General features: G+C 35.7%; 1 protein-coding gene across 12 annotated transcripts in view; it reads left to right on the top strand.

Moving 5' to 3' along the window:
- LOC138699781 (protein FAM50 homolog) overlaps positions 1–14,116 on the top strand; it is a 245,250-nt gene that overhangs the window by 204,389 nt on the left and 26,745 nt on the right. The window lies entirely within an intron of this gene.

Genomic DNA, 14,116 nt, shown 5'->3' with positions numbered 1-14,116 from the left:
CCTATTTAATGTATGCAATCATAGATGCCATCAGTAGTGGATAATTTGGATGGGAAGAAAAAATGTTTCTTGTCTCTCCTGAAAAATTTTGCTCTGTGCACTTACAATCTTTGTGCCATATCTTGCTCTTCAACCTGTGTGTGTGTTGCTGTCTGTAATTTTACACTCTAGCAAGCCTATGTTAATTTCGTCTTAATTACTTAATTTAGTAATGCCTGAAAAAAAAAAACCTTTACAAGTATGCCATTTAGGCCTACACATAGTATCCAAATTAACTCTACAAACCATCTTCACATAATAGGGTTATTTCATGCAAAAAAGTATGTATTTGAACCATAATGTCTCAAAAGTTAAAAATATTGTAGTAGGTTATTTTGTATGTTCTAAATATGAATTTTATGCAATATTATATTTATATTCTTCAGGCTGCAAAAGGGTATCTGTCGGATACAGGGGGGAGAGCCATTAATCCTTCCCATTGAAGGCTTTAAGGAACCAACCTGGACAAATACCTAATGTCCCATCCCTACCTTCCCGTGGTGCAGCTGTTAGTAAGCATAATTTTACAAGTTGAACTAAAGGGAGGGGCTACTCATCAATTAGCACTGGTCAGCTTGATGAGTTAATGACTAAATTTGGTATAATTTTCCTCTATCCAATACCTAATTCCCTCTTTACCCTTTCCTATCCAGTCCTCTGACTGAACTCTTACTTTCTTCGACCCCCAACATCATTAGAGCATTCGAGGCCTAGGGGTTCTTTTCCCTTTCCTTCCTCCTCTTTCTACTTTTCTGTTCCTAGTGCTGACCTGCTATGGCACTAAAATCGTCCTCCAGTGGCTTAAGGAGGGAAAGCTGGTGATCAACAAGATCTCCCAGCTAGGTCCAATGGACCCGTCGACCAACAGCAGGTGTGGTCCTCCAGACATTCTGGGGTTTGTGTGTGAATGAAGTAGCCACCAAAACATTAAAATATGGTTTTCACTTAAATCGGCTACAACTTGCCATTTAACTCCAATATGAAATGAGTACCATTAAGGTAAAATTATCCGGAGGTAAAATAGTCCCCCAATCGGATCTCCAGGTGGGGACTACTTTAATGGTACAGAATCAACTAAACATCTTACAATGGAATGCTGGCGGTATAACATCAGCCAAGAAGACTGAACTAGCCAATATACTCTCAGATAATAATATAGATATCTTCCTTATCCAAGAAGCAAATCTTAATGCTGACCAATTAAAATATTTTAATTTTAAAGGTTTTATTATGAAACTGTTACCCAAAGGTAGACAGATCAGTAGTGGAATTCTCGCAGGTACATCAAAGAAATTAATTACAAATTTTCAAATCATAAAAGAAATGGATAATCAAGACAAATTAGAACTAATAAAAATTGAAGTATGGAAAAATCAACAACATTTCAAAATCTACAGTGCCTATAACCCACCTAATAATCCCCTTGATCTAACTTTGTTTGATATACAACCTAAAACTATCATAATTGGTGACTTTAACGCCCACTCCCAACTTTGGGGCTACGATAATGTAAACCAACCTGGAAAAATGATCATGGACCTCCTAAATACTACAACCGCAGAACTTTTCTACAGAAAAGAAGATCCCCCTACTTTCATTCATTATTCTGGTTCTGGTACAAATCCAGACTTATTACTAGTAACATCACATATCCATCACGAAACCAAGAAAAAAATAATTGAAGACCCTGGATCTGGCCATAGAGTCATTATTGCTTCTATCCATCTCCACCAAAACCGAAGACAGGCACCCTACAATAACAAAACAACATGGAACTTTAAGAAAGAGAATTGGAAACTATTTACAACAGAACTCGACGAACACCTCAAGGTCAACACACCACTAATGGAAAATACAAACTCAGATAGATTGAACAAATATTTCTGTGAATCTCTTCTTAAAATTGCAAAAAAGCACATCCCACGAGGAAAACCAAAAAAATACATCCCATTCTGGACAGAAGACCTGAATTTATTGAAACAAGATAGAGATAAAGCAAGAATCAAAGCAGAACATAGCAAAACACCAGAAGATACTCAAGATTGGAGGAAGAAGACTGCCATTCTTAAAAAAAGCAATCATAACGGCAAAAAAGAACAGTTTCAATAAATTTATTGAAAATATTAATTACAGAACTGATAGTGCTAAAACATATAAATTTCTGAAGAATATTTCCAATACACAGGAAAATACTAGCCAACCTATTATTCATAATAATAAAACACTAACAGATAGTAGAGATATAGCAAACACATTTAATAAACACTTCTCAAACTCTCACAGATTACATCCCAATATAAAAAAAAAACTGACAAATTTATCAAAAGAGAATTACATAAAAATAATAAAAACAATATTACTAGTACAAAACCTGAAATATTTCATAAAAATTTTACTTCCAAAGAATTAACTCTAGCTATACAAAATTTAAAAACCAAGAAATCTCCTGGCCCCGACAACATTCATTCCGAATTTTTTAAACATCTGGGGGAAAAAGTCAAGTCTGTACTTTTATCCATTTTCAATATCATGGAACACCTCAATTCCTGCAGCTTGGAAAAAGCAATCATTGTACCAATTCACAAAAAAGGGAAACCTGCTCATGATGTTAATAGTTATCGACCAATAGCACTATTAAGCATGATAGCAAAAACCATGGAGTCCATGATCTCCAACAGATTAACTTGGTATTTAGAATCCCAAAATCTTTTATCACCAAGACAAGCCGGTTTTCGACAACTACACTCTACCAATGAACAAGTCATATGCCTCAGCCAAGAAATAAAAGACAGTTTTAACAAGAAAGAAGATACCTTGGCAATATTTATTGACTTTCAGTTAGCATATGACTCTGTTTGGAGAAATAAATTATTACTAAAACTCCAGAAATTAGGTATCTCCAGCAATATGTTCAGATAGACATCTACTATGGAATGGAATAAGTTGCTCATCAACCGTTATATCAGTACAAGGAATATAGGCCTAATATATTTTTTTTTTAATTCGAATTCACATTTTCCCAGACATCTATAACCAGGGAAAACTTATCCTTCTCACGGCAAATGGATCTTGTTGTTTTGTTATCAAAGCAAGTAAACGCTAGCAAAGATTTGAATCTCTTGAGACCCATTGTCGCTCTAAATACTGGAACACCATACAAGCTGCTCCACGGAATGTCATAATTAGTGTAATTTGCTTTGAGGTGTCCTGCAGTTACTAGTAGACCGAAAAATGGCCGTAATTAAGTGTGTTTACAACACTTCCATGGCAACATTTCTTTCTAAATACAGCCGCTCAGCCTCTTGATTATTTATCTATGTCTCTTATAACTGAATCAGTATAAAGATTGAAGGCATCAATAGATTTCCCAGGTGAAAGAGTGACTTTATTTATTGACCCTTTGATAATATTGTGAGCCCTAACTTGGCCTGTTGGAAAAAGCTGAGAGTTCCATGTGGTGCCATCTTCACCAAAGAAATTAGCAGTTTGAACGAATGCTTCCCCCCATATCCTAGTTCTAGACGGTCGACACTAACCTCTTGTGGATCACATTGGTGATAACTGCTTTTCTCATTGATAGATAGATTCTCATCATCAGGGGTTTCAGGGTCATATTGTGGCTCTAAATGATGATTACTAACTTCTGATGCTTCACTCTGATGATCAGATTTGCTATTATCGGTGTTATCGTCTGGCCCGAAGCTAGAATCGTTTTTTCTTAGGTCAGGTTCTCTAAGAAAATCCTGAATGGATTCTTCACACAAGTACTTACGCTGAGTCTGTCAGAATATTTGACCTAATTACAACTCTTCAGTATAATAGCATAACTAAGATGGATTCAAATATACTGTAACATCTAAAGACCGTACCTTTGTTTCTTTGACTTTCTTCGGCTTTTCCATAATAATTACTCCCATATAAAAATAATGAAAAAGTGAAAGATTCAGTCACTCTTTCTATTATAAACTACACCGTATTATGGCTAGCATAACTTCACACTGACTTATTTATATTTATTATAATGCATAATTGGTCCATTTTTTTTAAATGTCATTGTTGTTGAGCTTCGGAAATAATTTTTCCAACATTCCATTGCCGTCAGATTATCACTGAATGGTTTGAAAGAGTGAAATCTTGTTACGAAGTGAGAAAAACTAATAAAATACACTATGGTCCAATAGACCCTGCATGCCCGGTTAAGACTTTAAAGAAGTAAAAGTGTTCTAGAACATTTGTGCAAAATACTACAATATTTTCCTTCCTAAATATAAAAAACACAGAAATTAACAAAGTCATGAAATTTCAAGTAGGTAGAAATTATAGTTTTCATTTTATTCACAAAAATAGTAGTGCCAGGGCCTGACGGACCCTGGTTGCCTGGAGAAGGGTTAAATTGTGCGATCATTTCTTCGCCATCGTTATTTTTATTCCCTACATTAAATATTTTACTAACTTGTTTCGTTCATGGCACTGGCTTTCCTTGCTGTGTATGATTTGATGCGCAACAACTTACGTTTAGAAACAGGAGACTGTCCAGGAGGCATTATTAATTGATTTAAATTGCTTATTATGGTCTCCTCTTTAATTTCTGGTGAAACATACTCTTCTTCACTAGATTTCGACTCATTATCAGTCTCCCAGCACACATTCTTCTTCGTTCGATTTCCTCACACTACAGCTCGCGGATGCCATTTTTAATAATTTGATACAACATGATCTGCATATTGCATCACCTATCACTAAATTCGGTATTTTTTCTCGCATCCATTTGATAACTTTTTTTATACCTGTCATCCTCGTATGTCCTTGAGTCCGAAAGGATTACACCACCATAAATACCGAAAACGACTTACAGATTTTGACATTTTCAATCTAATCAAGCACCACTGCACTGTTAAAAATTCACATCTTTAAACAAATGCTTGCAGACATATACTGTATGTCTAGCTGCGCGATCAATGTCAGGAAGAGATTACTCATCGAGTTGTGACGTCTCGCTAACACTGTGACCGCCACACATAGCAAGCGTTTTTCTACTGTCAGAACAAAAATTAATAATTTTATTAATTTAATTATTTATAGGTTTTTTGAGATTAGGTCATAAAACTTGGGAGATGGATTAAGAATAAGATTTTCTTCAATACAAATGAAATTTGCATGAATTTAAAATGTTGCATTCAAATATAAAACTACTTCTTTTTTTCAATGAGGCGTTTTTATGAACATCCCTTAATATTATTTGAATTAGTCTTTGAAGTATTATAATATGGTTGTTTAGGTTTACAATGGCGTCTCTTTAGTTTCGATGACACTTTATATAGGGTTTCTAGAATATTTCAAATTATGGATAACATGTAACTGCCACCCAATTGTCAGTCATCTGTATGACTAAAATATTAATGATATGGCGGTTATAGTTGACAGTTTATTTTTAAATAACTTTATTATATTAAAAGGCCAAAAAAATTCATGACATCACTGGCATATTCTTAAAATTTTCTATAGAATGATTCAATAGCAAAATTACATAACATACTGGTACTTACTTTTTTTTTACTTACAACAAATTTTGATGCGGAAATAATGGCTATTCATATCTCACTCCAACACCTACTATACAGAATAGATAAATTTCAAAATGCTGTCATTCTCTTTGATTCTAAAGCAGCATTATATGCAATAAATTCATATAAAATGATGTCAATCCAAATTAAAGAATGTCACAAAATGATCCAACAACTTCAAAAACTACAGAAAAAAATTAAATTGCAATGGATACCTGCATATTGCGGAATTGCTGGAAATGAAACTGCTGATTTTCTTGCCAAAAAAGGATCCAATTTAATTCAGAATACAAATACAAGCCTACCTTTTACATCCATCAAAAAATAATTAAAAATAAATATGAAATCAAGAAAAACCAAGCACTATGTACCAAAGCCAAAGATAAAAAATGGAGCATTTTAATAAAAAAAAAAAACAAATTATTCCAGAAATCCCACGTAAATCTGCAGTAGCAAAATTCAGACTGCTTACTGAACACGATTATTTGGCCAAACACTTGAATAAAATAGGAATTTACACAAATCCAAATCGCTCTCTATGCAACAAAAAGAAGAAATGACTGAAGATCATGTACAAACCTGTGAAGTTCTACCTGATGGATACACCACAGAGAAATATTGGAGAGCAAGAACGCTAATGGCTTCGTCGCCAAAGCCCGGCATTAGATAACAACAACAACAACTTTTTTTTAATATTCTCCCAATCAGAGTCCTCGTTCATTTCGTGATATTTCTCATGTTTCTTTAAAAGAAAGTGGCTCATATCTCTTGTTTTCGTCAACTGATTGCCTTTTGTTTCAAGACTGCAACCAACGACACCTAGGAGGTGATTGTGCAACGACTTTTATTTAGCGTCATTCATAACGAAACTATGACGTACCAGTAGTTATTGCGTATTCTGTACAAGGCTGGTACAATAAAACATCAGTTATACAGAATTTATTGGTAACATAATTACATGCAGTTTGTACAAGCGTGTACTACGCAACAAAGATGGCGCGCATGTCACTGTCGTCAACTTGTGAAGATCAGTGAAGTGTTGTACGATTTTTGTGGGCTAAAGGACATAACCCAAGTGAAATTCACAGGGACATGTGTGTCGTGTACGGGGAAGACTGTATGGACCTTAGCAACATCTCCAGGTAGATGGCCATGAGAACCTTTGTGATTCGCCACATTCTGGGTGGCCGGTAACAGCTGCAACCCAACTGAATGTCACAGGCATTGAGACGGCAATTTTGAACGACTGACGGATCCAAGTCCAAACGTTATCTCAGCAGTTCAACATTTCATATGTTGCGGTGTATAATATCGTGCATTACACATTGAAATTTCATAAAATTAGTGCCTGACAGACGACCACAAGGGCCAGCAAATGATGACATGCTTGGATCTAGGCGTTACACTGCAGAAGGGCATGACTTTCTGAAAGGAATTGTCACTGGTGATGAGTCCTGAGCATACCACTACATGCCCGAAACAAAGCAGGCCTCTGTGGAGTGGAAACATGCTGCTTCCCCAGTAAAGAAAATTTCAAAATGATGCAATCTGCTAAGAAAGTGCTGTGTGACAGTATTCTGGGATATGCATGGTGTTCTGTTGGTGAACTTCGCTAAACACAGGATGTGAATGCTGCAGCCTACATTTAGATTGGCAACAGGCCATGACTGTTTGGCCAAACACCTGCATAGAATTGGAATATATCAGTCCCCCTAACTGCCCATTGTGCAACTCAAACCAAGAAATGGATTCGGAACATCTCAGAATCTGTGCTTCACTGGTTGACCATGATAATATCTTTGAAAAATATTGGGAGTGCAAGAGGTCAAATGACTTTATTGTCAAACGCCTAGCATTATAAAACAACAACAACAACATTCAAACATTGGTAAAGTTGTGTCGTGTCCTTTGTGACAAATGCTCTAACAATGTTGACGATGTCAAACTTCTTCATGACAATGCTCAGCCGCATGTTGCGGCTTCTGTTCGTGAGAAAATCAACACATTTGATTGGGATGTGCTCCAGCATCCACCATACAGTCCAGACCTTGCATCGTCGGACTTTCATCTGTTGGATCCCATGAAGAAATTCCTGGCCAGCCACCGCTTTGCAACTGATGCAGAAGTTCAATCAACTGTCTGCAGATGGCTACACTCCAACCAAATGAACTTCTATGAACAGGGTATACTGAAACTGGTACCACGATGGGAGAAATGTGTTGAGAAACTTGGCATCTATGTAGAAAAGTAGCTAAAAGATGTGAGTTCATTTGTGTATTTTTTTTTATTTTTGTTTACTTAGTAAACGTTTGCTTTTTTTTTTTTTTTATAGTTATTGTGTGTTACTTTTCGATCCACCCTCGTATCATAATCTCATATTGCTCACTGGTGCATGCGTGCATGCATATGTACGCGCCCCTTCAACACGTTTCTCATGTTCTTTCCATTTGTCCACCATCACAGAATGACAAATCCTTGTTCAAGAAGTTGTTTTCATGTCTTTTGTTTTGAATGTGGTGTTGTTCATTTTTACGTGATGTTTTACTTGTGCCCACATGAGTTTAGTGGGTTGAAGCTCACAATGACAAGGCGGCATTCGCAGAACTGTATGACCATTCTCTTTTGTTATTTTATCAGTCTTATATTTGTCATACTTCGGTCTCATCCTTTCCACGACTTCCATTAAATCTTCTTCTACATAATGCTCTTTGTAAGTCCTTTCATATACTGTAATCCAATTTTGTATTTCATTTTTCCACTATGACACTTTTTTGGTATTGACTCCATTTTACTGCTGTGGTATGATGCATAATCCAACACTGTAATCTAATTATTAAGTAGATTTGGAAGAACTTGATCTCGGAAATATTTTTCATAAATATCGCCATCTATTTCATCGTATGCATCAGTTGTGTTCGTTTTGCAAAGAAATACAAGCTGTGCATTGGGGAGGAAGCCTTTTCCAGTGTGAACCAAAGCAAAACAATGGGCCACAGGATGTAGATGGCTTCAGTTCTATGGAGAGACCTGTCAGGAAAGCTTGCTGTGGTTTGTTTGCTCTCATATCTTTCCACACTTTCTTAATGATTGTTCCTGTGTTAATCCGGAATTCATCAGTTTAGAACACGGATCTATCATCATTTCTATATTTATTTATTGTGACTAGACAGTCATGATCATGGATGGGCAATTCGTGCTCACAAAGTGCTAAAAAACCTTGAAAGAGAGAAGGACAGACGGAGCCAGCCGCAACAGTTACAAGTTGCTTTTAGTTTTGCTGCAAAAGCAGTTCACTACCACGGTGCGCTCTGGCACCTCATGCAGGTGGTTGTGATATCTACTCCATGATTTGAATTTCAGAATGTCGCATGGTACGATAATTATAGTAATTTTAGACAGACTGCACCTGAATACACAACAAAATTATATTATTTCCTAGCTTTGTAAATTAGTTTAGTGCTGGAAAAACAAACTCAATACAACCTTTTCAAGATACAACAAATATAGCTGCAACATTTATTTACTATTACACTATTTGTTAATATTTCTTATTATATGTCTTATTTGAAACATAGAACGAGAGAATTTACAAGTTTTTATTCATTAAAGAGTAGCCCTCTGTTCTCAGAAAGGTGATAGTCTGTATTCACTATCACAAATTCAAGGAACTAATTTTTACATGTCATGGCAGATGAAATGAACTTTTTTCTAAGCTCTTTCTTTACATTGAGAGCTTTTACACTTCTTTCTTGTATTAAACTCTGACTCAAGCACATACAGTATATATGAAAGCAAAGAGTATGTTTGAAAATTCTGACTTAGGCAGCATTACGAACAGTTCGATTCATGATTTTGCTGGAATCTGAGTGGCGTGCTGTTCTGTAGATATATCAATTCAAGCTATAAACTTCAGGATCTTCTATTGGCTCTAAGCAAAAGGATTTCAGAAAAATCTCTATTCCTTGTCAATTGTCACTGTTTCTCCAAACTTTCCATTGAATTCTGCTGTAGGTCTTGAAATAGGGTCTTATATTTTATAAGAAGATTTTCTTTTCACTCTTCAAGATAGTTTATAGTCAAAGAAAGTGAAGTTGTCTATATTCTACATGATATTGCGACATATCAAATTTATCCATAAATGCTCTTAGCTAGTCGATCATATGTCATGCAATTCTGTAACTCGCACACACAATGTGCTAACAATATTTGATATCAGTCTCACCTTATTGATATCCATATTTTACCTTTAGCTGTTCTAAAGCAGATTCAAACAGTATTTCTTTACTAAAACCTTCACTGTATTTATTTTTGACATAAAATGTCATGCGTAAGAAAGTGTAATAGAACATAATGCAAGCTTTACCTTCTTCTTAATAAAATATCTTTCTCTTTCAACTCATCACTAAAGGGAAATGATCTGGGCATTATATTATTTTTCACTTAAAACGAGCCGTCACTTTCTGCAGACACGAGCAAACTTGTGTGTTGCAAGAACTGCATACAGACACTACAGCTAATATAGAGTCCGTTCTACCTGCACTGAGGTTGTATTGACACTTTGAAAGCACGAGTTGCCCACCCATGGTTATGATGCCACATCACTATGTTAACTGTCTCTATCATCATGGCTTTCATTTCTCCTTTTCCATAATCGAAACCTATTTACTTTAACAACACATAAAGGGTAGTCCTCTTGAAATTTTGGAGATACCACTCAGAATTGAATTTAGAGTCGAAGCCTAATTTATAAAATAAAATTCGTGAACTTTTCGTCGTATGCAACTTCTTATAAAGCTACCATACTTCTCTATTAGGATTCAATCCTTTACTCTGTATTTTCGTGGTAGGCATCACCAGAGGGCCCTGTGCACTTTCACTCCTAATTTTAAAAATAGACGTTTTCGAAATTCTAGTGGCTTCTACAGTTTCGCTTGCAATCCAGTTCACGCTTTTATACCCATTGCAACATTTAAAATAATTTAAAATATTAATTATAATTTGTCATTCTTTGTGTCGAACTTTTTCGCTTAACAGATGTGCACAACACTTCCATTGCTTAAAGAAATAGATGACAGAAAGTGCTTCTCAATATTTTGATCAGCGTGGTACTGCTGAGTACGCTATTGTTGCAGTGGAGCTGGGGTCGTTACGCTTATAGTGGCAGCGTTGATTGTTCGAAATGGAGACGGATACTGGACCTCCAGCTAAATGTGACAGTATAATATGTGATCTTCCTTGGTGTATTTTTTCTTCTCAGTCGTTTGAAAACAAAAAATTAATTTTGTAGAAAGATTGTCCATCTCCTCAATTAAATATCTGCACTAAAGTTAAAACTTGCGTCAGGCATTTTAATTCTAATTTATATAACGATGACTGGTTGTTCTTCAGTTCAAAAATTATACTGCTGACCCTGCCTTCGTTTTTCAAACGATTAAATTATTTGGAATCACGGGGGTTATAATATGAACAATGTGTGCAAGGCTATAAAAAAGCATAGACTTTCTCAGAATCACCTTACTACTCTAGGATAGGTTACATGACTGATAACCAAAAAAAAATGTGAGTGACCAAAAGCATAATGAACTTGTTAGCAGAAACAGGGACATTATGAAACTTTGATCGATGTTGTTTGTTTTTTGGGAAAGCAGGAACAAGCTTTCAGAGGTCACAACGAGAGCAGAGATTCTTCAAATAGGGGAAACGTCTTTGAACTGAACTTAGTATTGTCACAGTCAGCTTCTAATATCAAAGACTGCAGAGTATTCTTCTCAACTTTGAATGGAGTGGCAGCTGTTTTTTTTTTCTTTTCAAAATCAACTAAGAGAAGTCATGCGCTATATGAGGAAGTCAGGAAGAGTCGGCCGCATGCAGGAACTTAAATTCACGATTAGTAGGAACAGTTTTGGAATAACGTGACCAACTAATCTCATTATTTAAGAAAATGACTGATCCTTATGAAAAGTGGGATCGTGAGGCGTTGATTTCTGCCTGAAAGTGTTTAGTTTAATTGAAGGACTTTAACTTCTATTTTATGTTGACAGTATTTGGAAATATTTTCCCTTTTACTGACATTTGGTTCTCTATATCGCAAACAAAGTCAGTCATATTGGTTATTGTGTAAATAAAGTCAAAGAGCTGAAAACAGAACTTGAAGCATGACATGAGAACTTTGAAGAAATATGGGGTGTGATAGAACTAAGAGAAGATGTAAATGAGCCTGACAGAAAAAGAGCAAGATTAAATATTAAGACTTCTTATAAATACTTGTTTTGTGAAATTATTAATACAATTTTATTTTGCAACAGCTCAACAACAGGTTAGATAATCTCGATTCCCTGCGCTTCTTGGAACTCATTAATCCCTAATTAATTCAGATCAGAATAAAAGGATGTTTCCCGAGATCAGTTTTGAGTCTCCTAAAGACAGTTACCCCAACATATTTGACTTTCCTGCTGTTCAATCCCAGTTAACTGTCACATATATTTCCGACGATCTGCAGAAAAAAAATGTTAATGAACTGTCACTTTGAATCAAATCAAACCATCTGAATGCAGCATTAGGAGAGGTAGTAAAACTACTGTGAATTTATTTATTTTAGTAGGTTATTTTACAGCGCTTTATCAAATCTTAGGTTATTTAACATCTGAATGAGATTAAGGTGAAATGAGCCCGGGGTCCAGCACTGAAAGTTACCCAGCATTTGCTCATATTGGGTTGAGGGAAAACCCTGGAAAAACCTCAACCAGGTAACTTGCTCCGACTGGGAATCGAACCCGGGCCACCTTGTTTTGCGGCCAGACGCGCTAACTGTTACTCCACAGGTGTGGACCTGTGAACTTATTCTATCCATTCCTGCTCTACTCTAAGTGTCTCCACAGCTACAGAGAAATTTCACTGCTATTATTATTATTATTATTATTATTATTATTATTATTATTATTATTATTATATATTATTCATTAAGGATTAGGTAATTCAATTTTGTGGTACCTACACAAAAAACTTGCATTTATTATTGTACTCTTATTTATTTGTACCATAGTAATGTTTTAGTTTCTTGTTGCTTGTTGTTAACCCTGTATAAAATATCACCACACGCCACTGTGGAAATGTCTTCCAAGCAAACCACTTGCAGCTTCATTCGAAAAGATTGCTTCCAGACACAAGTCAAGTAAGGAACGAGTGACGCTAATGTATTGCGCAAATGCAAGTGGAGACCATAAAATGAAATTGTTGTGTATAGACAAGGCAAAACATTCACGATCATTCAAAGGTACGGAAATTAAACATTTTCCCGTCTGTTATTATCACAGTAAATCGGCATGGATGACATGAGATATTTTTAGTTTGTGGATTCATTCCAAGTTTGTGCCCGAGATTAGTGCTTTTCTGAAATCAGTAGGATTGCCCTTAAAAGCAGTTCTTTTCATTGACAATGCTCTCTCCCATCCCAATGAGACAGAACTCAAAACTCGTGATGGGAACATTTTTGCTTCTTTCCTGCCACCTAACATCGCGTCACTTCTCCAGCCTTTGGATCAGGGGGTAATTGTTACAATGAAGCGTCATTATAGAAGGGAGCTGTCGAGTCTACTGCTTGCAGAAGAACAGATAATGATAGATTTCTGGATGAAAGTCTTCAATATACGTAAAGGAGACAATATTTCCAGCAGCTAAGGCTTGGGACATGATATCAAATCAGAACATAATTCCATCATGGAGGAATAACAATATTGAAGATTTGGTTGGTTGAAATCTCGCATCCGACAACAAAGAAACTGACATTCAGATAAGTTCGCAGTCCCTTTGTGAGATGATCGGACACAACAACGAATTTGGTGATGTGGATGAAGAAAACATGTAGCAATGTCTCAATGTTGATACTGCGTTGCCAGGATATCAACTAAAAAGTGATGATGGCATCATTGCCAGTGCTAGTAACCAGTGCAACAACGTGAAAAATAACTCACACTCTGATTGGGAAGAGGAGATAGCGTAAGAAGGTGATAGAAAAAGACAAGTAGCGCTTCAGTCATCAGAAACTTTACTGGAATTTTTGGAGCATGAATATGATACTCAATTTTCTGATATCCTTGCCATCAGAAAATTAAGAATGGACATAAGGACAAAGTTAAATAAATCGAAAGTCCAAAGAAAATTAACCAACTTCTTCTCAGCACAGAGGTTATGAGAATCTGTAGATTGTGTAAATAAATCCAATTTTCTTTCGTTTTTAGTTGCATATTACTGTACCTACTTCATTGTGTTGATTACTTAAAGCCAGCATAATGTATAGTGTAGTGTGTCGTATGATGATGTCCGTGGTTGCAATATGGCAGAAGCTTATGAAACTGTAAATATTTTACACTTGATTTATGAACATTTTTTATAGTACGGATTATCCAATTTTTTCGATTAACCCTTCAGTCCATCCCTTTCATTACCACTGATAATCGAGGTTCTATTGTATTTTAAAATACTGTTTATTATAATATATATTTGCGAACAAGCTA

The sequence above is a fragment of the Periplaneta americana genome, chromosome 1 (assembly GCF_040183065.1).
Source record: "Periplaneta americana isolate PAMFEO1 chromosome 1, P.americana_PAMFEO1_priV1, whole genome shotgun sequence".
NCBI classification, from domain to species: Eukaryota; Metazoa; Arthropoda; class Insecta; order Blattodea; family Blattidae; genus Periplaneta; species Periplaneta americana.
Note: the sequence above shows the minus strand (reverse complement) of the source record. Positions and strands in the feature narration are given on the sequence as shown.